The 27217-nt window shown below is 39.8% G+C and overlaps 1 protein-coding gene across 1 annotated transcript in view; it reads right to left on the reverse strand.

Annotated features, from left to right (window-relative positions):
• Bach1 (BTB domain and CNC homolog 1) overlaps positions 1 to 23010 on the reverse strand; it is a 45535-nt gene extending 22525 nt beyond the window's left edge. The window contains exon 1 of the mRNA XM_087213307.1: positions 22878 to 23010. The gene's annotated coding sequence lies outside the window, so the exon portion shown is untranslated. The remainder of the gene's footprint in view (positions 1 to 22877) is intronic.
• Positions 23011 to 27217: the final 4207 nt, after the last annotated feature.

Raw genomic sequence — 27217 nt, forward strand, 5'->3', positions numbered from 1 at the left:
ACACACATAAGGTTTCACTTAAATAACATTTTGTCTCAGAATGGTTTTTTTAATCATCCATTTGTTACTTTTTTTTAATAAGAATCTTTTTGGTTTATGTCTTGTACTCTGAGTAACAACTTTGAAGATAACGGTACACAGTGTATTAATTATTGTTATTCTATTATTTTGTTAGGAAATTTGGTTTTAATTTTTCATAAAATGAAGTAGAAAAACATGGTCAAGTGTCAAGACACAAAATCAACACACAAAAATCAATAGCATTCCTATGTACCAATGAACCCACTGAGAGAGAAATCAGGAAAATAATTCCATTGACAGTAACTTCAAAAAAATCAAATATGGTACTCAACCAAGGAGATAAAAGACTTCTACAATGAAAATTAGAGAAAAATGAAAGACATTAGAAAATGGAAAGATTTCCTGTGTTCATCGGTTAGAACTATTATTGTGAAAATGGCAATATTACCGAAAGTGATCTACCAATTCAATGCAATCTCTATTAAAATACCAAAAACATTCTTCACAGAACTAGAAAAAACAATCCTACACTTCATATGGAATCAGAAAATATCCAGAATAGCCCTGAGTACACTTGAGCAAAAGAATAATGCTGGAAGCACCACAACACTGGATCTAACATCATACTAAAAAGTCATAGTAGCAAAAACAACACGGTATTGGCACAGAAACAGACAATAGACCAACAGAAGAGAAGACACCGAAACAAACCTACATCCATCTCATTTTTAACAAGCAGGCCAAAACATGTACAGGAGAAAGCACAGCCTCTTTAACAAACGGTGCTGGGAAAACTGGATATCCACTTGCAAAAGACTGAAACTAGATCCCTATCTCCCACTCTGTACCAAAATCAAATCAAAACAAATGAAAGAACTAGATATAAAATCACAAACTTTGAAACTGCTGGAAGGTAATATAATAGAAACACTTGAAGCCATAGGCAAAGACTTCCTGAGTAGGACTCCAACAGCACAGAAGATAATGTCAAGAAATCAACAAATGGGACATCAAATTAAAAGTCTATGCATAGCAAAGCAAACAACAGAGTAAAGGGACAACCTTCACAATGAGAGAAAATCTTTGCTAGCTACTCTTCTGTTAGAAGATTAATCTCTAGAATTTATAAAGGATTTTTAAACAGCCCAATTAAAAATGAGCAAATGAACTGAACAGCATGTCTCAAAAAAAGTACAAAAAGAAGTCTAATGAAAAAAATGCTCAACAGTTTTAGCCTTTACAGAAAAATAAGTAACTACTCTGAGATTTCATTTCACCCTAATCAGAATGGCTATCATCAAGAATACAAAAAACACTGAATATTGGCATGGATGAGGGGAAAAACAAACCTTCCTACATTGTCGGTGGAAATATAAACTAGTCATATAACCTGTATGGAGATTTCTCAAAAAACTAAAATTAGAAATACCATTTGATCTAGCCATAGCCCCCCAAAAATAAAGACAGCATACTATAGTGATACATGTATATCCCTGTTTATAGGAGCACAAATCACAGCTAAGCTGTGCAAACAGGCTAGGTGCCCATCAGTCCATGAATGGATTTTTTTAAATGTGGTATTTACAAAATAGGAATATTAGTCATCCAAAGAATGAAACCGTGTCATTTACAGGAAAATGAATGGAACTAAAGACCATCATGTAATACAAGAAATAAGCTAGACTCACAGAAATAAACAAATGAGAGATGATAGGAAACTAGAAGACAGACTTGTGTAGAGGCTGAAAGAGATGGGGGGGTAGCTAATGGGACAGAAAATGGGCAAGACATGTTCAATGCATGTACTAATTTCCCAAAATTTAATTATATATTACTAACATGTTCTAATAAAAATATTTTAAAGACCAAGTGTCAATATCAATTAAAATACACACTCATCACTGAAACAAAAACGAAAACAAAAGCCTCCAGGAGAGCAACCTAGATTTACTCAATACATCTCAATTAAACTCAGTTCTAAGCAGCAGTTTTTCTAACTAATTTTATGGAGTTTGGGGGGATAGGGAGAAACAGGTCTTTGAACCAAGGACTTCTTGGCTCTCTGAAAATGAAAACAGTTCACCTAAGAAAACACTATGAGCAGATAAATGGGGCCTAATTTCCCAAAATTTAATTATATATTACTAACATGTTCTAATAAAAATATTTTAAAGACCAAGTGTCAATATCAATTAAAATACACACTCATCACTGAAACAAAAACGAAAACAAAAGCCTCCAGGAGAGCAACCTAGATTTACTCAATACATCTCAATTAAACTCAGTTCTAAGCAGCAGTTTTTCTAACTAATTTTATGGAGTTTGGGGGGGATAGGGAGAAACAGGTCTTTGAACCAAGGACTTCTTGGCTCTCTGAAAATGAAAACAGTTCACCTAAGAAAACACTATGAGCAGATAAATGGGGCCAGGAATTTTGGGGTGGCACCTCAACCCTGGACTTTAAGATACCAAATGAGTAGGGAGAGTGGGTCTCATTTTAGGAGGGAAATAATGGGCATGCCCTATTTTCCAGTCACTGACAGGTGGTAGGAAGGGTCAGTGCTGAAATCAGGGGGATGCTATTCTATACAAGGTAGAGTTCTTCCAGCACCAGAAGAAAACGGCTCACTTTTGTCAGGCCACATCTTAGTAATCAGTCATTTTATATACAGCAAGTCTTACTTTGCATTACAACAGGCAGGTAATACTACTTTGTCATTAACAATATTGATTTATCATAGGTAGAAACTCTTGGTTTTCTCAAACTGTTACAACATAAGAGAGAATTTTTAAAAATATACGCTAAAATGTATTAGCCTCCAAACATTTTGAATTACATATACAATACTGGCAAAAAAAGGGTACCGCCCAGTACATGTATGGTTTATCTACATTTCATACATGTATGACTATTAGTGATATACATATGCTCTAGAACACATGAAAGTTGAAAGAGGTTAAAAGAGAAGATCTAATATTTTCTTCTAGTGGCCCATGGCCTGTGTGCACGGCTCCAAGTGGTGGGTACACACACTGACAATCACACAGGTAAGTTCCTCACCCATACACCCCTTGCTGTATCACATCCGTGTCACTCACTTCTGAAACACAGGAGGCCCTCAAATGGTCAGCTGAGTGAGAAAATGTCACTCTTCTCAGATTTGCTATCCTCAAGACAAAAATGAAAGGAGAAAAATGAATTACTAAAGGTCACAAAGACCAGCCTCAGGTCATGGGCGGATCCCACCTCACAGACAGGCTGCTCCAAACTGCAAGCAATGCATCTATAAATTTTCTTCTACTTAGTGTTTATTTTTAAAGTCTTCAATATAGCTGAAACGCTAAGCTCCTCAAAAGCAGTCAATGAAAATAAAATATCTCATTATGTGGTTAAACTTTACCTAGGTTAAGGATCATAGCCTATCATTTACTGATGCAGCATACCACATGAAATCACTGTGACTTCAAAATGAAATATAAGAACAAATTCAACTTTTGGGTTATGCCTTTCCAAAAAAGTAAGTTCCTATTAGCAATTGCTCTTTGTAACTGAGTTATTAACACAAGGAATTAGTGTTAGGAATAACAGGGAGGAGCTATCACTCAAACAAACTGTTATCTTTTGTGGGTGCTACTACAAGGACACTGCCCTCCTCTTTCTCCAAAGCAGTACACATGGCCCAGAGCCTACTGGGTTCCCCAGCCAAGCCAGACTCATAGCCAACCCTGCCCTACTTTGTCCCTGCACCCAGGTCCCAGCGTCTTCCTTCCTGCCATCTGATTTACAGCCCTTTAAAAGTACAATGTATAACTCCTCATTCTGCTGAACACAGCACAGCCCAAAGACAGAGAAGGGGAATTCACACCAAGCATTTTTCACTATTCCATTATTCTACTTCCAATTAGTATTTGGTAAATGCACAATATAGAGACCCTGCAGAAGTGTGGACAGCAGATATTACTAAAAGATTTATGTTTGAGAACAAGGAAATGAGCCTCACAGGAAAATGAACTGGATCTGAGCTGCAGAAAGATGACTCTAGACCTTGAATACCTAAAGCCTGTTTGGATTCCAAGCGACTCCAGCAAAAACAGCTCCCATACCTTCCCCAGAGCTGCGGGTGGCTCACCACCATGCATTTGTTGTCTTCTGCTTTTCATCCTGACACCAGCTGGGTCACTAGTTACCTCAAATTCCAAGGGTCCACAGACTTGTTCAGGCAGTTTTCAGGGACAGGTCACCTCATGGCTTCCTGGCCAACTTACAGATTTACTCCACTTGAGCAAGACACATCCCAAGTCCTACCAGCTGCAGCTGAGATGCTAGAGAACTGGGTAGGTAAAACAGCCACCTAGGAGGAGTCCTCTAAGAAGGATCTGTCTCCTGTTAGTTAAGTGGTCTGCATGCAGCTCACACCATGACTGATGCTGCTCACATCAGAAACCTGGGACTCCTGACACCTCGCACAGCCAAGCTCATACATCTGATTTTTTACCACGTCCCGCACTCCATCTGCACTGCCACAACACTAAGCTATCAGCCCCTGCCTGCAAAAATGCTGTTTAGCTCACACATGCATAAATACAGTCATAAAATAAAAACATGAAACAAAGTTTCATGTATCAGTATTTTATCTTTACCATATATCAAGTATTCTGACATATATTCTAGAAAAACAATCCTAGCTGTGATCTACTCAATTTCAAGACCACTAATGGATCATTGCCCCACATGTTGAAAATGGGCCACTGGCTAACAGCTTACGGTTTAGAATTTTATGCTGTCTGGACCCAAATCCCAGCTCCAACACTTACTAGTTACATGACTTTGGCTAAGTGGTTTAACCTTAGCTATGTTTCAGTCCCCTCATCTGTAAAACAGGGTTAACAATACTGCCTCACTAGGATGTTGTGAGGTTTCAATGAGATAATCAGGAAGATGGGTTTAGCACACTGCTTGGCCCACAGCAAGCAAAAAATAAATATTTCCTGCTATTTAAGATGATGACAATGGTGATAACCAAGGCCTTAGACCCCCTAAAGCCCCTGCTGATTCCCTCTCATGTATTCTCTCCATACTAGTGATTTCTCCCTGGCTGAAAAACCTGACATTATCTCCCAAATTTCTTGAAAATCACTTCAAAATCCTCAACATGTCCTTAAGAGCTATGCAGTCCACTTTCCACATATCCACCAACCCTGTCTCAGGCCACCATCTCCCCCTCTTGCTGCTCTCCAGTTGCCTCGGCCTTCCTTCCAGGCCCGCAGGCACCAAGTTCCAACTATCCTTTCCCACAGCCTCTAACAGGCACTGCCTGCTCCATGGACTTCCACTCTTAAGCCGGTTCACTCCTCACCTTCTAGGTCTCAGCTTAAATATCACAACTTGCCTGGTTTGTTCTCTCCCATATCCCGAGTACAGTACATCAGCGAGTACCTGGCCCTACACAGACACAGTACCTGCTGCTGTACAAATGACCTGGAAATTTTAATACAGATCCAAAATCCAGTCATCTACATCTCCTTCCAGTCAGCCAGTCAGACACTGCTGTATGAATGGAAATGCCACTGAGCCAAAGCACACAGAGAGAAGTTCTTAGATGGCTTTTCCAAATGATTGAAGGGCACACAGGAGCCTGGCTCACTCCTGGAAGACACCTATCCTAAGAGCAAGGGGTGGGAGCTACAAGCCCAGCAAATACCAATTACTCATATAAATGCAGACTCCTCTGCCCTGGCTTTCATTAGTACTGGACACTACAGAAATGTGCTCTGAAAATTAATTCTCCCAATTCTGAAAACTAACCGGTCAGTAGTCTGTTTTACCCAGTAACTCAGCTATGTAATGACTGTGCTAGGTAAGAGTAACACAGTTCCTTCCAACATCTACCCAGGACTTTGCAACATTTCTCAGACCTACAAAGTAAAATGTAAACACTCCAGTGTCTTCCGCATCTAAAATTCTATTAATTCATTATGACCAAATTTAGATTCTGTCACATACGAATTTTTCCTACATTCTTGGAAATATTTACTGTTGTAATTCAAAAATAAAGGTTTACCAACCCTAGCAAAATGCTGATTCATTCATTAATGCTGACAAGAATGAGCAGGCATTTTAAAGCTTCTTCCACCTCAATTAGGAATAATTTCTGCCCTCTATTCCTTACTCAGAAGTTTTAATACAGTTGTCATTTAGTTTTGTTTTCAAAATATTACAGAAAATAAAACAAAATACAGTGCCTTTATCATATCAAGGTAACTTTACAGATAATTTACTTAAGAAAAAAACTTTAAAATATGTTAATGTAAGTTAAAAATATAAATTAATATAAGTCATGGAGCCAAGTCTACAACATTTCATAGACTAGAAATTCAGAACATAACTCAGTATGAGGATAAAAGTTCCAGGTATACAAAAGAATTCAAATTTTATTTACTTCCAGTCTCAAAGGACTGTGCTGTCTTGTATTTTAATCCTCAATGCAGAAGAGCACAGTAAACTAACACCAAGTATTCATTTAAAAAAAAAAAGCTACCAGCCAAACTTTTTTATCTCCACTGAAGAACGACAGATGTTCTTTTTACTATGCCCCAGTTGCCTCGAAAACACAAATAAAAGACAGTGCTACATTCAAGAACATAATCTAGATTTGTTCAAAATGTGAAGATGCCTCTGGGTGAAATATTAACAATGATCACTATAACCAATTTACACAGGAATGTAGACATTCAGAAAGACTATTTTCTGATCAAACTTCATGTAATTATAATATACAGTAAAAAAACTATTTCCAAAATGGTTCCTGTCGGTCAAGGATTTATATTTGTGTGTGTGCGTGTGCGTGCGCGCGCGCGTGTGTGTGTGTGTGTGTGTGTGTGTGTGTATGGCGTTCCTGGTGTGTGTTGTTGGCTACAGGTGGTGACTGGGTGGACATCAGAAATGGCAGGCATGGGCATTAACTTTTATAACTTATACAACTCACTGTATGCTGTTGGGCTTTTTTCCATTTACTTTTCCTAATATTAAAAATTACATAGTTAACTCATGGACAGTTGTTATATTTACTGGCTCTAATTCCGTATTTGACATTTTGAAATTAAAGTTAAACTTAGAGGGGTCTGAATTGTTAGAAAAGTTTAAATAAGTTGTTTATAGACTCACCTACTTAGACGTTAGAAACAAAAGGTTTTTTTGTTTACTTCCCAAATCAACAAATCCAACTTTGATAATTCTGTCATAAATTTCAAAAAGCTAGGAAGAGAATTCAGGAACAAAGAAGAGGAAAAAAACACAGGAATTCAAGCTCTAGAGTCAAAACAACCCTAGAGGACTACATCTCTTACTACAAAGACTTTAAGAAACAATGAAGCCTTTTATTTGCTTAACACACTTGGCAACTACTTATCTAAAAAGGACTGCTCTGTTTCCGGGCTATGAAAATAGGAACAACTACAATTGGACCCCACCAACAATGCTTATTTATACCAAATACTTATTTTCTAGCAACCATTTTTCAGCCACTATTTTTATCAACTTTGAGGTATAATTTATGTGGAACAAACTGTATCTATTTATAGTGTACAATTCAACAGGCTTCGACAACATATATGAAACCTCATCACAATCAGAGAACAGACATCTCCATCGCACCTTAAAATTCCACACCCTCTGACAAGGCTTCTCCTTCCTGGTGCAGCTGGCTCCCAGGAACCAATGATTTGTTAAATGTTACTATAGAGTAATGTGCATTTTCTTTTACTTTTATATAAGTGGAATCACAATACTCACTTGGGATTTCACTCAGCTGAAAGATTTCAAAACGGATTTATATTGTGTATATGTGATGTTTGTCTCTAATAATATTCCATTATACAGATATCCTACAGTTTGTTTATTCTTTTAACTGCTGATGGACCCCCCCCCCCCCCCCCCCCCCGTCATAAAGATGGAATACTGCACTGCTCTCAGTCTGGGGTTATTATAATAAAGTATCAATGAATATCTGCATGGACATATACTTTGTTTTTCTTGAGTAATAAATATGGAGTAGGAGCTGAGTGATTGTTTCATTTAACTTTTCAGAAATTGAATAGTTTTCCAAAGCAATTATATCATTGCACATATCTACCAGCATTGCATGACAATTCTAGTTGTTCTACTTCTCATTAACCCTTAGTATTGTCATCTTTTTGAACCTAGGTATCCTAATAAATGTATAATGGTATTCCACTATGATATTAATTTATACTTCCTGATGACTGGTGATATTGAACATCTTTTTAAGTACTTATTGGCCATTTTTATTGCTTTTTTAAAGAATATCTACTTGATTCTTCTGGATTTTGTTATCTTATTGAGTTAGAAAAGCTAATAAAATTTTGATGAGGGTTGCAATTAAACTAGGTATCTACTGGGGGAGAATGAAGAGCTATGAAATTTGAGTCCTCTAATACATGAACATGGTATCACTCTCCATTTATTTAGATCTTTAATTTCTCCAAGACAGCATTATGGTGACTTTTCAGTATAGAAGATTTACACATACATACTTCATTAAATTTATCCCTAAGTATTTTAAGCTTTTTGCTGTTCAATAGACTTGAGGTTTTAAAATGAATTTTCTAGTTTTTTTGCTGCTACTATATAAATACAAAAATTTTTTTAAAACCATATTAACCATGAACTCTGCAACATTAAGTCACTCGGTTCTAATATTCACTTTGTAGATACCTTAGGACTTTCTATGTTCACAATTATGTCATCTGGAAATAGAGCTTTACTTCTTCCCCATCTTTATGTTCCATTTCTCTTTCCTCCCTGCTGCAATGACTGCACAGTGAAAGTGACTGGGTCCGGATCTCCCTGTCTTATCCTTTATCAGGAAAGTCTTCAGTGTTCCGCCATCAGTGTGGTATAACTGTAGGTTTTCTAAAATGAACTAATCGGCAGAGGGGGAGGTTCAGCACTTACTACCCCAGTTAACAAAATGTTCTCACAAGAAACTAAGGGGATGGGCAAGAATGAAAATTCCAAAAATTCCCCCAATGAGTGAAATTCCCAAACTGCTGGTTGAGCAAGTTACTTCACATCTGTATCTGCAGACAACTGCACCTCAACTCCTTGGCAAACTAATAACAAAAATAGTAATTTTTCTTAAGAGAATCAAAATAAATATACACAATGCTTGTAGAGGTCAGCACCTGGCATATAATGAATGCTCAATAATCATTAGCCATTACTTAATTTGGTGCAAGAAACATTTTCTGAATGGCAGAAGGAAACAGTGAAAGACATAAACACAGTTAATTGGTTTTGACAGCAAAATAATGGCAGACTTAGTTATAAAACAGAATGTAAACAGTATCAACCTTGACAAAATAAAAGTAACTTTTACTAGATCTATAGTAAAAATCACAGTCTTAAGAAAATCCCTTTTTTCTAACCTACAGTGAAATTTAACACAGTGCTATTAAATACCAACACTTCATCTTCCTTAAAAATATATTTAGATCACACTGAAAAAAAGGGAAATAAATCAAAGCAGCCACATGTGGTTAAGGATGACTGTTATTCTGCTTCTAAGGAACCTGAAACAGGAGAGTCAAAAGTTTGAGGCCAGCTTGGGCAACCCTGAGAGACACTGTCTCAAAAGAATAAAATAAAAAGTGCTAGGGAATTGGCTCAGTGAGCAAGCATTCCCAGGTTCACCCCCAGGAAAAGCAAAAGCAAAGAAAAAAAAATTAAAACTGATAGGCTGGGAGATGAAATCAGAGAAACTAGAAAGAAAATAGTATTTCTAGATGATTTATAATGTGCCAAGTCAAAAGATACTGCCTTATACTGAGACTACACACACACACACACACACACACACACACACACACACACACACACACACAACACACACACACACACACCAGAGTTGGAGATCAAGAGCAAAAACAAAATTAATATTATGATTATATGCACAGGTGAGGGGATGATAGAACTGAACAATATCACTACCCACTGGAATAGTAAATTAACAGATAAAATCTGTTTGATAAGCTAAGGTATGAACATTACAGAGACAAAGGTAAATACGAGCAATGAGTAAACACTGCATATATCTAAGAAGCACAATTAGGAATGGGGTGCAGATGAGGTTGTTTTCTGTACTGTTTGTAAAAACTAAGAACACACTACTTATTGCTTTGACTAAAAACACAAAAGGAGTAAAATCTAGTAAATCTAAATTGTTAACTTAGCTGTGAGTCATACAACTTTTACAAATTTTTTTCAAATTGGAAAGGTATTTGAAAGAAAAAGTCAAACTAAAATCAGATTTTTGACAAAACTAGGAATTGGGAAAGATAAAATATACAGTAAGATTTCCTGTTTGGGAAAAATACACTGCATGCACTGCTTGGTTTCTCTTACATGAGAGACCCAAAGTATGAATAAATTAAAGAGCAAGTAAAAGATAGAAGACAGTAACAGGGAGGTAGGTCTTTCTGCAAAAAGGAAAGGGGCCAGGAGATGGGAGGGGAACAAGAGGAAAAGGATTCAGATGTGGTATCTACACATACCAACTCCCCCTGAGGGACATAATCATTATGTACTGTAAACATGAACTGATAAAAATTAAAAATTTTAAAAAACAACACTTAAGGATATCCTTTTAAAAAATGAGCTTAACTGTGAAACCACTGGGACATAAGGTCTTTACCTTACAGAATATGATGAAAGCTACTTAACTTCTAGCAAGAAAACCACTCACATAATGAAGTTTTGTGTTTGCCTTTAGAATAAAGACCCAATTCTTAAAAAAAAAAAGCTAATAAAATTAATAAACTTCTGCAGAGTCTCAGCAATGAGGAAGAATATGAATATATAGCATTGCCACATCAAACAAAACATATTATAACAGCTCCTCTCTTAAAATGTCTTGGCCTCCTATAATCGCCCCCCTACAATTCTCTGCTCCTCCACAGAACTCCCAAAAAGAATCATCTTTATGTACACTGACTCCAATTCCTCTTCTCGATTATATTTGCATCCATTAAAATCAGCTTTTTCCCCTCCATTCCAAGGAAGCCGCTTCATGTAACTCAATGGCCTCTACATCTCATCTTCTTACACAGTATCTTAGCAACATCAAACAATGTGATCATTTCCTCCCTGAAACTTTTTCTTTACTTGGCTTCCACAATATCACAATCCACTGATTTCCAACCTACCCTGCTGGAAGCTGCCTACTGATCTTCTTTGGTGGAGTTTCTTCTCAAAACCTCTAAATACTGGAGAACCCAGGGCTTAGTCCTCTCCTCTCTCCTCTTTTTGGACTGTGCATACTCCCTAGTTGACTCTTCAGGACCAATGGTTATGCTGGACACTCTCATTTATACATGGTCTAATCTTGACTTCTCTTAAATTTCATGCTCACATAACCAAATATATATTCAAATTATTACATATATATCTAACATGCATTTCAAGTTTACCATGTCCAGAAATATTGGTTGCCTTTCAAACACATACATCCTTCCTTTGCTTATGTATTGAAATATTAACAATGATAATATTTAGATAATTTTTCTTTATTTCTGCATTCAAATTCAACCATAAACACATATTACTTTGTAAATGACAAAAAAAATACAAACAAAAAAATGTGCTTTGGTTAAAATTATAGTTCACATTTATTTCAATTGTCTTGAAGCCTGCCAAAGAACAACAGTTTCTTTTTTCCTTTATTTCCTCCCAATACTGGTTTGACCCTAATGGAAAACTCTAAACCAGAGCAGCTTCCACTGATAGCTTCACAATAATTACCAAAGATTAAACTGTATAAGAACCTGCAATAAAAAGATACTCGATGTGGAAAAAATCCTGCTACAGAAAAACTAAGAGAATAGGACTCTCATAATCAGATGTACCCATGTGGAAGTCAAATGTGCACTTGTGAAAGAAGGCAGCTGAAGAAAGCAGGTCCTGCCCCTTTCATCTCACAAAGCTCTTTAAAGCATGAAGTGCTAAGAAAACACACAGGATTCTGAATGACAAATGAAAATCAAGTTTTAGGTTATTTTAGTACCACCAGGAACACTGGAATAAAATTAAGGCGCTCCTGACATCACCAACGGCATGATCTTGTATAAATTATCTGACTTACACCTTTAGGTTCTTCATCAGGAAAATGACACCTGCACTTTAAGGACTGAATGGTTTGGATACTTAATAGTATAGTACTTGGCACAAGACCACTAGTATTTTATCATTATTATTGCCATTATTATGCACATGACTGCAAGAAAACTGTATTCTAAAAGGTTCTACAAATGGAAGAAAAAGAATTACAAAATGTAGAGTTTTCTACCTTTAACAGTAAAATTCAGACAGCCTAATACACCAAATAAGATAAGAAGAAAGTATTAAAATTGCACAGGTCTGCCTAAGAAAATTGTTAATTGCTACAGCACTAAAGAACTTCTAATTGAAGGAGCACATTCATCAGGATGACTTGCTTTTGTTGCAGATAAGGAAAGTGAAAGGGCTAGTAAGCTAAAGGTTAGAAAGATCCAAATATCGTATTTCAATTTATGTTTCATGGCTCAAGAGGTACGGGGGAGGGAGGGGGAGGTAAAAGTGAGACAGGATGGACAACGGAGTATAGCGAAATGCCTTAAATTAGCATTTGGGGAAAAGCAAATCTTCCCTTACTGTTCAATATTTGGTAAATTAATTTCTAATCAACACTAGTTGGATTACATAGCCAATTTTACATATCATCAAAAGGAATCTGACTCCGAAGTAGGTTGAACTTAAAAGTCTGTAACTATACCCACTACGTGTGGAAAACAGAAGGACAAGCATGTTCCACCTGCATGTGGCCCTGGATGGCTGACAATGAGCCATAAACTTGTCTGTATTCTGTGATTTTTTTAGTGCTAATTTCTGAGGCACTGGGGATTAAACCCAAGGCCTTGTGTATGCTAGCCAGGCACTCTGCCTTCAGCTACATGTGCATCCTTGAGATACTTTTCAGGACTCCACTGTGTGGCCCAGCAGTGCAGTGCAGACTGCAGGCGACACCAAAATGCAGTAAGAGTCAGGGCACAGTGAGCACTGCCACCACCTCCGGAGCTATCTGTCACACAGTCGGCCAATGGAAATGTGCATAGATCAGATGTCAGATGTGACATGTGCTCCTGCGACTCAAAAGTAAAATGCATGACCACAGATAACAGTATCCCAACTACACCTGTGTGTGCCTGTGAAGCCAAGCAGACATGCAAGTTTTATTTAATTATTAAATTTGGGCTTGTGTTATTTTGCATAAATTATTTTGTAACATAATTTAAAATAGAAAAAAAGGAAGTTTTGTTACTTACATACATTAACTGGACTACATATTATATATATGGCCCAGGACAATTCCTTTCCACTGAATGAGAGCCAGACCAGCCAAAAGACTGGACCCTCATGCTCAAGAAGAAAACAATGTTAGGACAGCCTTCACTGAAGTTATTTTCTTTTTCTTTTTTTTCACATCCTAGATTTCTTACAACTGACCTGCAATACAGATTATGAAGGGCCCTTGTTCTACCCTCAAAATTAAAGATCTGCCACAGGCCATTTCGTTTCTAAACCGAAAAAAAAAAAAAAACTATGATCCAAAATATGTATTTCCAACTCCCTAAAGGGGGTGAAAGCTCTGAAACCAGTTCAAAGTCAGAATGACCCTCTGCAGCTCTAAGAGGTGACAGAGTGTGCAAAGTAACTGAAAAGAAAAAAAAGGTAAAACACAGAAAAGTACCTCTCAACTTCCCAATCATTCCTCACACGCCAACTCATAACAAGCTTGAGCCAGAAAAAGGGGAGGATTAATCACAAAAAGAATTTTAAGTAGTAATTTTAATTAAATAAAGCAGCAGTTATGGCAATCAGGACATCACATGAATTACGGATTTGAAACTCTTCAACTTACCAAATATGAAATTCAAACGCTTTATTTAAAATAACCTGACCCACAAGTCCCTGAAGGTCACTACAGTGCTACCGTGTTTCACTATACATATTTAACACAAAATTAGGAGGCTACTTTTTATTGAGAGTCAAAAATGATCATCTCTAAAATGGAGACTTCTAATCTACAGACTTTCCACTGATGCTCTCACCAACTACTTTTCATTACATAATAATCACAAATAAGTCAAGTAATCCTTTGGGGCCTGTAAATAAAGTTGGAATAGAACTCAGTTCAAAGAATGTATGAAGAACAACTGAGTAGGTAAACAGTATTATCGCATTTTTTCTGAGACAAAAATTTGGTAGAACCAGTCTTACTAAATTCTATCCAAAAAAAAAAAAGTGATACCATTTCAGAAGCCTTCTACAACCATTTCCTAATTTACTCTCAAAGAGAATCAACTGTTAGCAATTAAATTTCTATTTTGTGAATATATAACACTGTTTATCGAAGTCCCTTGTTTGCCTTTCGCACAGCACACAAAGCCTGGGGTTGTGCAGGAAGAACAGGAATGCAACATCAAAGTTCTCTGCAGTGACCATAGTTAATAATGACACATTTCAAAACTGCTGAGACAGTAAATTTTAGAGGTTCTCACCACAAAATAAAAGGTGAGGCGATGAACAGGTTAATTAGCTTGATTTACTCTTTTTACAATGTATACATAAGACATTATATTGTACACATAAATCTATACAATTACTACTCATTAAATAAGTAAATATATTTTTCTAAGTGCTTGAAAAGTCCAGGATTGCTTCAAGAACACTACACAAACTTAAAGTTTCATTTTCTTGAAATCTAAAAGTAATGCCCAACAAACTAACCAGAGTACAATTTTTCCTTCTAGGAAGAAGAGTGTTTAGCGAAGAAAAGATAAACCCATTTGTATCTCTGATTCAAGACTTTGGATACAAGGTGGCCACAGTGGCACACATCTGTAATTCCAGCACTTGGAAGGCTGAGACAGGAGGACTGCTACAGGTTGAGGCCAGCCTGGGCTACACAGTGAGTTCAAGGCCAGCCTGGACTACACAGCAACACCCTGTCTCAAAAACAATGCAAAAAGAAAAGAATTTGTTTTCTAAGCCAAGTTGGGGTGTGTGGCTGTAACCTTAGCACTCTGGGAGGCTGAGGCAGAGGATCTCAAGTTCAAGCCCAGCCTGGGCAACTTAGCAGGACCCTGCCTCAAAACAAAACAACAAAAAAATTTTTTAAGGGCTGCAAAGGCTCCAAGTTAAGCCTAAGACATGACACACACACAAAGGGAAAAGAAAAAGAGAAACAAGTAAACAAACTAGGTTCTAAAGAGTGCTGGCCCACCCAGCCAATGAATGGGACACTTTTTGTCTGAGCCAGGCTAACTCAGTGAGAACCACAGATATCACAGGTCAGTAAGCCCTTCAAATTGAGAAAGAACTGTCCTCTCCACGTAGACCTAATCAGAAGCTGCAAGATTAATTAGAAATTCTCCTTTCCCTGAAAGTATTAAGAGAATGAAAAAGAACTTTAGAACTGTTTAGAGTACCAAAATAAATATAGTTTTCCTTCTACTTGTAATTTCTTATGGCAGAATGGGCATTTTTTTTTTTTTTGGTACCGGGGATCAAACTCGGGTCCTTGCACTTGCGCAGAGAATGGGCATTTTTAATTTAATCTGATTATAAAAATACTGATTGCAGTAGGAAATATGGGGGGAAGTCACCCAAAATTCCAGATCCAAAGATAACCACATTCCCTTTTTCTACTCCAAAGTGTGCACCTAATCATCACAGTGGCTGAAGCAGTAGACAAGCATGACACTGATGATCACCCAGTGGTGGTCACCCACTGGTGACCAACGTTCACCTTGTTTTCCAACCACACAGATAGTATTCACTTATCTACTCTTTACTTGAGGTGACATATTTCTGGGGTAGCAGACTCCTCTCCCAATTCAAGATGAATCATGACCCATTTAGGCCAGAGAGGTCCTACTTCCCCAGACCCTAAATGACTTAGCATGGGCTTGTGTGAATGTTGACCCACTGAGACGTAGCATTTATCATCAGGCTCTTAGGGGAAGTTCTTCTCATTGAGAAAGAGACATATCAGGAAACAAAAAATGTCTCTCCTTCCAGGAAACTTAGTAACATTTACTGAGACATATAAACTTGTGGCAGCCAATGACAAAACAAGGACATTCCCTGCATCAGTAACCTTTCCCCTGACCAGATTTTTAATACACACACACACCCTTCCTGACCCAGCCTCTTTGTACTAAAGCCTCTTTCTATTCTTCACAGCTAATCTTTCCAAAAGTTGTCATTACAAGCTGTTTTCGCCACTAAATTATACATCCATCTGAACATTCCTCAGTCTTTTCTGATTTCCCAAAACTTAGGATTCTCAGTCTATGGTGCTACCACACATTTTACATGTTGCTATTACAATTAACACATGCTATAGCAATGGTTTACTTATCTATTAGACTGTCCCTTCTGAAGAGTTCTGTACTGCCAATATCTAGAAAAGTTCCTGGCATAAAAAGGCATAAATTTTTGTCTCATAGTTAAATGTAAACCCAAGTACGTCACAAACAGGAATGCCATGCATACTGAAAGGAATTTAGCAACCCACTCTACTATCTACACACACCAAAAGTTGAATGTATGTTTGTATGCAGGGTGCACAGAAAGATAAGAGAATAAAGTGCTATGAAACTTAAAAACACAATTATCTTCCACTATTCAGGTATTAAGAGAGCTGCTCCAAGGTGACTCAACCGAAGAGGGCAGGGCAGCTGCTGGGTGCCATCCTAGTGTCTGAGCTCCTCTGCCACCAATGACCACTGCTGCCAACCTGGTCCAGAGAGGATGAGGACCCAGTCCCTAGGGACTGGAATGGACAAACCAGGTCAATGGCAAGGGCCATGCCCTTACACGTGAAACACATTTTATAAAACTCCAAAGAACTGTACCTAGACCTTGATCAGTACTTGCAATAGTCCTTTACCACAAAGAGACAGTTAGGAAAGAAAAACTGACAGTCCCAGGCTCAACCTCACCTGGCATTTCCTTTGCTTTCTCCAGATGAGAGTGGGCACCGTGTATCTACAAAGAACACTGCTCAGCTTTTCGGCTTGAAGTCTCTTGATAGTATGAAAACAATTACTAAAAGAGCCAAAAGCTTTTTTCTTACTTCTTCTATTTTCAGTGATGACTCCTAAGTCTAGAAGAGAACCCTGAGCTTTGCTGAGAACACTCCTCAGAAAAACTAAGTGGACATCAGATACTTCTGAAATGAAGAGGCCTGGGCCAAAATACAATTTTACATTTTAAAAAGTAATTTTTCAATATAAAATATACAGTAATAAAATTACTTATCTTACACAAAGCCACTTACTCTGAAGTTACAAACTAATAAATTTATTAAAATGTTAATAAATCTTTCATAACTTTATATTTTATAACCAACTAACTCTCTGAACTGACTTAGCTGACTTCTAAAAGATCCTGCCACACTTTAGAGGAGGAAGAGAGCATTAATTATATGAAGACGCCAGTAAGCGGGGATACAGGTGGGTGGGTCTCCCCATTTCAATGGAACCCTGAAGATGTAACCTCCTTAGGCCAAAAGCACTTCCCCAGGGAGCCCTTGAGGCTGACAAGTGAATAAAAAGAAATGAATGGAAAAGGGAGATGGGATAGTTCCCATATTTTATTATTTAACCCATAGCCTAGAAGGTGGGCTATAGCTAATGTCCAGGCTACAAATCAATTAAAGTATGGTCCCATCATGGAAAGCACGTTTTAGGGAAATTTCAGCTTAATGAAGGATAAATGAGAAAGGGGAATGCAACTGTCCACTGACTCATCAAAGAGTGAAAATAACCTTACCAAAAGAAACTCGAAATACTCTATTACAAGCTATTGTTTTGAACAATGCATTTCCTAGGATGTTAAGAAAAAGCATTTAAATTTATTTTTAAATGAATATGGTTTGCACAAGCTTCGTTTTATTAAGGTAGCATTTTCTAAATTGTGCCAGTACTGAGAAAGGATCCTACAGCCAGCCCACTTCACTGCATGCCCACTGTGGTCCTACAGCACTCATTAACAACCAAGACCCCAGCATGCACGCCTTCTTTGTTCCTTATGTTTGCCTTGGGGCAATTATTATTATCCTATTAATATTTTCTAAACTCTCCCTGATTCTAAATAAAACCAAGGTTCTGCTATAAAAATGACATTAAAATTATTAGATATATGTGATGGTTAACACTAAATAACCCAAACTGCATTTGCTAATTTATTCTCAATTACAGTTAAAGTCATAAATGTTCTATCTCACAAGATAAAGTAGAAGAATGATGTAAATCCAGCTGCTTCCTCAGTAATCACACAAATGATGAAAATAGAAAGTAGTAATCAAAATGACTGAAGGAGTTTCAACTCAGTACACACTTAACAAAACTTGAGGACCAATGTTGAAAATCTGCTAGAAGAATTTCCAGTTTCAGGGGCTGGGGATTTAGCTCAGTGGCGCCATGCCTGCCTCACAAGCGCAAGGTCCCGAGTTCAATCTCCGGTACCGCAAAAATAAAAATAAAAAATTCCCAGTTTCAAAATCCATAGGACCAAAATTAACCCGAATACTCAGTGTAGCAACCAACAGATCACTTAGTAAACAAACACAGCCAAAGCACATTCAGTATGCACAGGAGGAAAAACAGAAAGATAAAAGATCCTCACCAGGAGGAAATACACACTTGGGTTGAAAAGATGGTCAAAATGTTTGACAGGACCTTTCTGAAGTATTAACAGGTACAGCAAACTATATGACAAACGTATCCACTGTACTCCTTCCTATCCACACCATCTATCATTTCTCAGTGTCAGGCCACGTAAAGAGAACACAGTCCTTCAACGCACCTGGCAGGTAAATGTACATTCCAATGTACTGAATAAACTGGATGGAGTCCAGGAATAAAAGTCTCGAAATAAATTCTGTCCTAGTAGTAATAAGAAGGGTGGGAGAGAACAGGTTACTAAACCTGATGAGACACAATGTTCTCAACCATAATAGACACAACCAGACAGAAAATGGCAAGTATTTTTATTTCTTCAAAAGCAAAAGAAGTCAATTTCAATTACATGGTAGTGACAGAGCATTGTGCTGTAGAGCCCTCTGCTGAGACTGTTAGATTTCTTTAAACAAGAAGCACCTTATTCTTGGGCACCTTGCCCTCAGAAGCTGGGTGTGTGTCTGAGATGGTGCTACTAACTTACCAGCCTGTGCACTTAAGCTGCTCCTCCTGTAGCAGGGACTCACTGCACCCCTCCGTCTCACTTTTGGTCAAAGGCTATAATTCAGCTCTCTAAAGCTACAATCTGTGGCTGTGTTAACTGAGCACTTCTCTGATTCTGGACAACAGAAAGTAATGCCTAACATGTATTAATGTTTAATACAGACCTAATATTGCTCTAGGCACTTACCCTGTATCAGTGCATTTAATCCTTAAAACAATCTATGACACAGATTGGTTACCACCATTCCCAGGATACAGAGGAGACAAGGCACTAGTTACCAAGTAGAACAGCTTGAGTTAGGCTTCAAAGGGGTGACACAGACAGAACTTGGCCTTATGCAATCCAGCTCCACATCTCCTACTTCTAACCACTTTGCTTACTGCTTCATCTGTGCAATGACCAGACCACAAGAGGTTTCTTCTGTTAATGCTAACCACCAAATAAGCCAGAAGCCCAGGCTTCATGGTGATGTAAATCAATACTTTTATCTGAAGTCCTGAAACATTTACTCTCTCCAAGGGGCCTGGATTCTAGCAAATAGCACTCAAATTACCCACACCTTTGGACATCTGAAGATTACCTTATTTGGTATATTTTTAAAATCAAAATAATCTCATAAACCATCTGTTTCACCACATAAATCATCCATTTTGTAGAACCCTCAGGAGACATGGATGTTAGAGTTTAAACAATTCTCCCATTAAAAGAATACTGATCCTAAAATATAAGCCTAGGAGAGATCAGCACTGAGAAAAGAATCTTTGACAACTAGTAATTTCAAAGGGTTTTGCCACTGTTATTCTGAGCATCACCTCTCACAATACAAGGGTGTAAAAGGCAGAGAACATGAGATTTAACTGAATGGTAAATACCAGCCAACTCTCAGCACTCCTTAGAGGTAGATTTTTCTGAATAAATGCCACTACCTAGGAAGGAATCTGCTGAATGCTATTCTCATTAATGGAGTATAAGTGTGGCAGAGAGAGAAAGAGAGAGTAACAGATCAATTTGTAAAGGCATCTGCTATACAGTACACACATTACACTCCAGTGTATAAATTATCTTCAAATGTCTCTTCTGCATCTTTTGGCATATCACTATAATTCAGATGACATACATTAAGCAAATGAACCATTCAGCTTCTCTCCAAATTCAAAACAGGATGGTTTCTAGTGTAACTGTATTTTCTTCATTTCCATCTCTTACTTCAACAATATATAAAGAAATTTACACTCAAGGAACCCTGAATCTATAATTACTGTACAGTGTAAAATGGGCAAAATTAGACAGAAAATAAAAATTGAGGAAAATACTATGATCGTTTTAAAATAATTATAGCCTTTATGGAGAAATCAGAAACATATAAGAAGAAATTCAATTTTTGAATGTTATTGGTTAACAAACTACATTCCACAACAGAAAAAAAAAAAGGTGAGGTTGAGGGGCAAACATCCCCAATGTAAAATATTTATGCTCTACTGTTAATCTGCATCTTTCAACTTCAGGTCTTTCTTATTTTACAGAAAAGTAAAGTTTTAAAATGCAAAGTTTTAACATTTTTTCCCAGATGAATCATCTTATACCACATCTTTGGGACTCCTAATACCTAAAAAATGTCACGATTGTTAATCTCTGGTCCCAAACATAAAGCAACAAAATAATCATTATCCCTATTACAGAATGTTTTAAATGAATTACCCTCAGTAAAAACTGATCGTTCTTTTGGCCAAAGGGCCAGATCTCTACCTCTACAATTCCCATTCCTAAACTTGGCTTGCACTGGGCGCTAGCATGCAGGTGTTACACGCTCATTTTCTTTCAGCAAAAAACAGTGACACAGGTTGTAAGGACACTAGCAACATACTGTTTGCCTTTCGACAGTTCCTTCCTGAAAGACTCAATTAAGACCTGCTGATTCCATCCATATTTTTCTTCCCTCCTGCCTGACCCTAGAAACTACTCAGGTATGCATGAAAACCCATGAGCCAATAAAAATGAGAGGAGGTCCCCTTCTGTGTTCTCATAACGAAATTATTATAAAGAACAAATTCAATTCACTTTATGAAACGTTTACACTACTCAGTAACAAAAGCACAAAAATGAAACAATACACGAGGTTCACTAAGCATGGTAAATGTTTTTATTACAATAGTGTCTGTTCGCCGTGTTACTCCTAGCTGTAAATTTCTCTCTCCGTTCTAGCTCTCTCCTCCGCAAGGATGTTTTCTCCAGCAGTAGGTCACGAGGCTGCCCTGTGTTTAAACACCACCTTCCTACTACTTGGCCACTTCCTAAGAGTGCTTCTGCACCTCACCTACTGATTACCTGTATCAAAACAGAGCTGAGGCTGGGTTCCCCTCAGCCTTCCAAAGCAAGCCCTCACGGGTGCTCTCCGGCCTTTTATAGTGGTGGCACATGAGGAGCAGCGTGTCTGCACAGCTGTTCCTAATTACCTCTGAGGCTGGGGCGAATGACTCAGCAGCCCAACTTTTGTAACGAGTCATCCTACCCTGCTGTCCAACCAAAATACTGAGCCAGGGTCAGCCCCTTGACAGATAACGCAGGTTAAACAGCTGGGGCCAGCCCACTCCACGCTGACTCACCAGGAGCCTCCCCCCACCCCCTGGCGTCGGAGGTCCAGAGGCAGAAGGGGCAAGGGCCTTCAAGCCCAACCCACACAGCACAACCCTTGCACCACTACCCTGGACCAGGAAGCAGCAGGCTGACACCTCTTCCCATTTCTCTGCTCCGCCGAGCTAAGCTCTCGAGCACTCTGCCACCCACACGCCTGGGCTTTCCACCCTTTATCTTCTCGAGTTGTCTTAAAATGCAAACCCTCGGGGATACAGAGTGTGCGAATACACAAAGACCCAGCCGCAGCATCTTCCGTGGGTAAAATCCCAGCACTGATATAATTCCGCGAAAAGATCAACATCCTACAAAAGTCTTTGTTCTTCCAAGCATGACGTTGCAGCCTGTTTTTCCCACACACGTTCTTTCACGATTACTACTCCACTCATCCTCGGATCAGCCCGAGTGCCACGCTAGGGAGGCTCGCAGCCTACGAGCAGTCCAAACGCACAATTCCCCTCGATGACAGGAAACTACCGGGTGCGAAGAAGAAAAAGCCACGGGCGCTCGTGTGAGCCCCGGGAGCACAAAGCCGCCGTCCCCACTGCCAGCACCCACCCTCACCCTGCTGTGAGCGCCTGGTGACCACGCGCGGGCGCCCCCCCAGCAGAGCCAGCCCGTGGTTACCGCGGTCCCCCACACCGACCGGGCTCCCCGCGGCGGGCCGACGTGGGATTTTCGCTCCGGCCGCGACGCGAGGCCACGCGCGACCCGCGCACCCTGGGCTCGCGCAGGAGGACTCGGGCCCGCGCTCCGCCGGCCGGGGCTAAAGTGCGCGGCGCGTAAACAACGCGCGGGCCGCGCAGGGGCCGCGGGACCCGGGGCACCCCTCCCGGCGGGCGCGGCCACTCCACCAGCGGGGGCACAGCCGCCCCGACCCCCCGGCCCTGCCCGCCGCCCCTCGCGCCGACCCACTCACCAGAGCCCCGGGGCGGCGCGGCGCGGCCCGACTGACGGCGGCGGCGGCGGCGGCGAAGGCGGCGAAGGCAGCGAAGGAGCAGCGGTCAGGTGACTCACTCCCTCCGCGCGGCCGGCCGCCCGGCCCTCCTCGCCCCTCCCCTCCCCTCCCCTCCCCTCCCCTCCCCTCCCGCCTCCGCCGGGCCGCCCCGCCCCTGCCGGGCGGAGGCCACGCCCCTCCCGCGAGGCCTCCGTACCTGGGAGGGGTGGGACCAGCGGGTCGACTCTCAGTTTAGGGCCAACCTCTTTGTCTCTGCTGAGAACCAGAAGGAAAGGCTGACCGTCTCCTCGCCCCAAGTGCAACCAGGACATTCGAAGGGGCAAGCTGTCGCGTCCACAGGGTTCCTGCAGACGACTGGAGGGAAAGGGTGCCCACACCACGCCCCTCCTGAGTCCTACGGGGGTCGTTTTCGGGAAACCCTTGCGCGGAGTCCCTGGGCTGCTTCCCCTTGGGGTGGCTGGGAGCCCAAGTTCCGAAGGCATTGAACTTGCTGAGAGCGACTTGTCAAGTGAATCTGTTAGGGGCTTCGAAGTACTTTGGAGGCAACGTGGAGAGTGGGAGGCTTTTTCCTTTAAATGACTGCGAAGGTCTCCTCAAGTTGTTTTTGTTTCAGACAAGGCCGTCCAGAGAAAGCCATAGGTGTGTGACCTAGAGTGAACCTTGCTCATTATCATCTCATTAATATGCAAAACTTCCCCAATAAAATCCCCTTGCTTTTCATGTTCAGAAGACACTGTTTAGGAAATTATCCCCACTACTCTCTTTGCTTACCCGAGTCATCTTTCTTCATTCTTTTATCTCTTGGTTGTGCTCATCAGCTCTAACCTTACCAAGGGGAAAACGCTTTGTGTTGGCCTACATACATACCCTATATCGAGGATTTTGTAGAAAGCCTCTGGCAGCCCTACTTTTGTCTGACAAGGAAAAACAATGGCATCTGCTAACAGGTGTTGCCTTTATTCAGAGGCTGCTAGGAAACTTGGAACCAGGTTCAGCACGGTGGTGTCAGCTGGCTCATCTCAAGCGCTGGTTGTGCTTTCATTCCCCAGTGCTTATTCTGGTGTTTATCTGATTGTCAGTTTTTAAATTATGTTCCTGAGCCACTTAACACCCCTGGTGTTCAAAGCACCATCTCTCTCTGCACGCAGGGCCAAGCCATGCCAGCCAACCTGATGAGCTTTCTGGAGAAGGTGGCCTGCCCCTGAGGCCTGTGGCAATGACAGCACGAGTGTGAAGGCTTCTTTTGTTGGCTTTGTGAATTCAAGTGAGAGAGAGATGGAGACAATGCATTTACTCCTAGAACACAGGAAGCCCCAGCCTTGGAGCTCCCGAGTAAAAAGGCTACCAAGATAATAAATTCAGATACTATGGCTTAGGTGACTACATTTCCGTAATGCATAAACTATGAGACTTGGGAAACTGAGTTACATCCAGAATACATGAGGAGATGACATATGTAAATTGGGTGAGAGTGCAAAGAACAAAGTGATAGAATCACCTGGAGTCGAGACAGGCTTCCTGGAGGAAGTAACATTTGTACTAGGTCTTCATTATGATGAGTGGGGCCTAGCGGTCCAGGGAAGGTCCAAAGGTAGCAGGCAAATGACGTTTCAAAATGCCTGCTTTCAGGGTGCAAGTGAGGGATTTAGTGAGAAAAGAGGAAAGGACACTTGGGAATAGACCATGAAAGAAGCATCAGTGTTCCCTTCTGATAGACACCTGAGAGTTTTGGAAGCTGACCCCTTCTCTCCTGAGCCAGTGGAATGATATCCTTCCTTCTTCCTGCAGTTAATGGAGTTTTTTTCTAAGGGAAGAACACGTCCTCCGCTTTGGGAGGAACTCTTCTTTTCTAGAGATAATGGTAGTGACATTTTCTAGCCAGAAAATGATGATGTGCACTTTGATATGATGAATTATTTGAAAAGTTTCTACAGATTTCTACCAAGGAGTTGATAACTCTCACAGCAATCAGGAGTGACTCAAATTTCAGTGACATCTGGGGGCTCGTTAAAATGCAGATTTATGAGCCCTACCCAAAGCTCTGAATTTCCCTAAGATTCTAATTTCATAGGTCCAAGTAAGAACCAAGAATTTGCACTTTTAATTCTGATGCAGAAGGTCTTCAGATGACCTTTAAGAAGAACTGAGTTAGAATTTGTGGCATGTAGAGAGAATGAAAAATGAATTGAAAATGATATAAAGCCAAGTCAATGAGAAAGACATCATGACCATACCTAGAATTTCAACATTATCTCCTGGGCTGAGAGAGCAAGTAGAAATCTTTCAGTCATGTGATTATTTTTAAATGCTAATTCTAACGTTGAGAAGGAATGGGGAGGGGCACAGATTGTGGGTTGAATGAAGAAAGGATTGATTACACAGTAAATTATGTGGCACTACTTGCTCTGCACAAAAAACACTTAGAGTGTCTTTCATTTAAAGCCTAAATGTCAGTGCAGATATTCACAAGCAAATTTGTGTGGTGAACTCTGTTTTGGGACTTCCAAAGTTAGCATAACATTACCAGCTGCCAGGCCACCAAACCTTGAGTAGTCCTACTGCACTCAGAATCAGAAAAATGACCTATTTAATTGCTCACCTTTTAAGAATACAGTATCAGCCTTGGTGTTTTTTACATTAACCCCTGCATTTATTAAAATGTTACCAAAACAGATCTGTAAAAATGATCTTTGGTTATAATGAGAAAGGATGACTCTGTTCAATTTCTATTTTTAAAAAACTTTCAGATTCTAGGGTAAATACATGATCATTTCCATTGATATTGATACTAATTTGATATGGAAAAAAATAAAACATTCCGTGCTGCTGTTTCACAGTGGCTTGCAATTAGGAGCTTCTTTGTCACTTAGTTTTGTTTTCAGTGCATTTTTCTTTAGGAAGATTTATCTGTGAGGCAGGGCATCACAACTTATTCTTATGTCCTTCACTTCTGCTTTTCATTGACTACAAAAAGTGCTGAAAAATGTTTCTGTTGTGAGCAATACTTGCCAATATGCTCTAGTGCTCACAACATGTTATATATGTTGTCACATTTCTTTCAAAAATGTTATTCTCTTTTCAAAATTTTCCTAATCAGACACATTCTTTTCCTAGACCTTATACAAATTTTATTACCAAAATAAAATCTTACCATTAAATTAATTCTGAAAACAATTTAAATAACTCCAAACTACAAGTAAAGGAAAGATTTTCCATCAAAACTAGAAATACCCACCATCATCCTCTTCTCTAGTGACAATCAGATTGCCTGGCTTGGCTCTCAGAAGTGAGGCAGCCAAATCAAATAGATGAGTGACATGGGATTGCCCTAAGGAACAATTTGGCATAATATATGGATGATGAGACATAATACACTTGATCTTAGCCAAAAGGCTGAGAAACAATAATGAGACATAATACATATCCTGGAAAATTCTTCACATGAAATCACTGTATCACTTGACTCCTCCCACCTCCCCTTCTCATCCTCAGGAAAGATGTACACATCCTCGTTTATTCCATACCACCCTCAGAATTACAGTTCCCTTTCCTCAGATGCAGCAAGACTTCTCTAGCCCCTGTGCATCATTACACCCTGTCTTAGTTACTTTCTGAGTCGCTGAGACACAATACCCAATACCCACTACACAACTGTAAGGAGGAAAGGTTTATTTTGGCTCACAGTTTGTAGAGGTTTCAGTTCATAATTGACTGGTTCCAAGGCAGGGCAGCAAGGTGGAAAGACATGGCAATGGAAAAACAGCTCATGGCATGGTAGCAGGAAGCAGAGAGAGAGAGAGAGAGAGAGAGAGAGAGAGAGAGAGAGATCAAGGGTGGAGGGAGGAAGATAGATCCCTCCAGGCCACACCCACCATGACTACTTCCTCCAACCAGGGTTCACCTCCCAACATCACATTTAGCTATAAATTCACCAGTGAACTAATCTGCTGATGAGTATCATGTCCCATAATCCAATCATCTTTCCAAAACGCTACTTATGAGCACATGGGTATCTGGGGGGCCATCTAGTTATAACTCATAACATACTCTTAGTGCCTCCTCAGAACTTTATTCACCACATCTCCATTGCCCTAGATCTTTTTATCTTTAAGTATACATTTACTAATTCAGTCAACAATTCAAGGACTGGAGCTGGGGGAGGGGTGGGTAACAAGATAAAACATACATGGTCTCTACAACTAGAAAAACTGCCACTTGACACTTTCCCCAGAAGTGATTATAGATTAAAGACAGCGCCCCTGCCCTCCATTTGGAAGTATGTTGTGGCAAATGAATTTATT

The sequence above is a fragment of the Heterocephalus glaber genome, unplaced genomic scaffold (assembly GCF_053883595.1).
Source record: "Heterocephalus glaber isolate CG9 unplaced genomic scaffold, H.glaber_assembly_v1.0 deba00000122, whole genome shotgun sequence".
NCBI classification, from domain to species: domain Eukaryota; kingdom Metazoa; phylum Chordata; class Mammalia; order Rodentia; family Bathyergidae; genus Heterocephalus; species Heterocephalus glaber.